We start from the raw sequence: 1,351 nt of genomic DNA on the forward strand, positions 1-1,351 counted from the left end.
TGCTAAGTGAAATAAGTCAGAGAAAGAAATATACCATACGATTTCACTCATATGTAGAATTTAAGAAACAAAACAGATACACATAGGGGAAGGAGAGGAAAAATAAAATAAGATAAAAACAGATGGAGACTCTTAACTGTAGAGAAAAATTAAGCATTGCTGGAGGGAAGGGGGAATGGGCTAAGTTGGTGATGGGCATTAAGGAGGACACTTGTGATGAGCACTGAGTGTTATATGTAAGTGATACATCACTAAATTCTACTCTTGAAGCCAATACTACATAATATGCTAACTAACTTGAATTTAAATAAAATCTTGGAAGAAGAAAAAAAGAACCACTTATTTAGAGCCAGGGTTCACAACCTTGGCTGTACATCAGAACCACTCAGAGAACTTTTTTTTTTTAAGTTTATTTATTTATTTTGAGAGTGAGAGCACAAGCAGGGGAGGGGCAGAGAAAGGAGAGAATCCCAAGCACTCTCCATGCTGTCAGCCCAGCCTGATGCTGGACTCAAACCCACAGGCTGAGCGGTGAGATCATGACTGGAGCCGAAGGCAGATGCTTAACTGACTGAGCCACCGAGGCGCCCTGCAAATCACTTAGAGAACTTTTAAAAACATCCAATTCCTGAGCTGTATCCTCTGGAAATCAGTGAAGAAAAATCAAATAAGGTCAAAAGCTATTCATGCAGAGCTTCCACTAGCAGGAGAATCAAACACCACCATCCTTTGCATTTGGTAGAGACTCAAAGGCGGGCTCTCTGGGCTCAGACTTAGTTTGCGGCGACATGGCTAAATGCACCAGGAAGGTCGGGATTGTCGGTAAATACGGAACTCGTTATGGTGCCTCCCTCAGGAAAATGAAATAAGTCAGGACGCCAAGTCCACTTGCTCCTTCTGTGGCAAAACCAAGATGAAAAGCTGAGCTGTGGGGACCTGGCATTGTGGTTCCTACATGAAAACGACAGCGGGTGGCTCCTGGACACACACTACCACTTCTGCTGTCACAGTAAAGCAGCCATCAGAAGACTGAAGGAGTTGAAATACCAGTAGACGCTTCACCATTTGAAACCTTGCTAGCCTATAATAAATGGGTTAATTTATATAACAAAATTTAAAAAAAAGAGAGACTCAAAGGCAGGCAGAAGAGTTGGGGGTGGGGAGAGAAGGCTTTCAGGTCTGCCATAATCGGGGTTGTTGAAATGGGAAAGCTGGAAGGGGCTAACTAGAAGTGGGGCATCCAACGGGATTGGTTAGGGGTGCATATTTGACTTTCCCTGGTTGATTCTAAGTTGGAAGTAGGGGGCCAAAATTAGGAAAGCTGGCCAGATACTAAGTTCTGAGTGTTTGG

The 1,351-nt window shown here is 43.4% G+C and overlaps 1 pseudogene; it reads left to right on the plus strand.

Moving 5' to 3' along the window:
* The first annotated feature begins 788 nt into the window (after positions 1 to 788).
* LOC144218382 (large ribosomal subunit protein eL43 pseudogene) lies at positions 789 to 1,053 on the plus strand (annotated as a pseudogene).
* The last annotated feature ends 298 nt before the right edge of the window (positions 1,054 to 1,351 follow it).

Source organism: Crocuta crocuta, unplaced genomic scaffold, assembly GCF_008692635.1.
Source record: "Crocuta crocuta isolate KB4526 unplaced genomic scaffold, BGI_CrCroc_1.0 scaffold39, whole genome shotgun sequence".
In the NCBI taxonomy this organism is placed as follows: domain Eukaryota; kingdom Metazoa; phylum Chordata; class Mammalia; order Carnivora; family Hyaenidae; genus Crocuta; species Crocuta crocuta.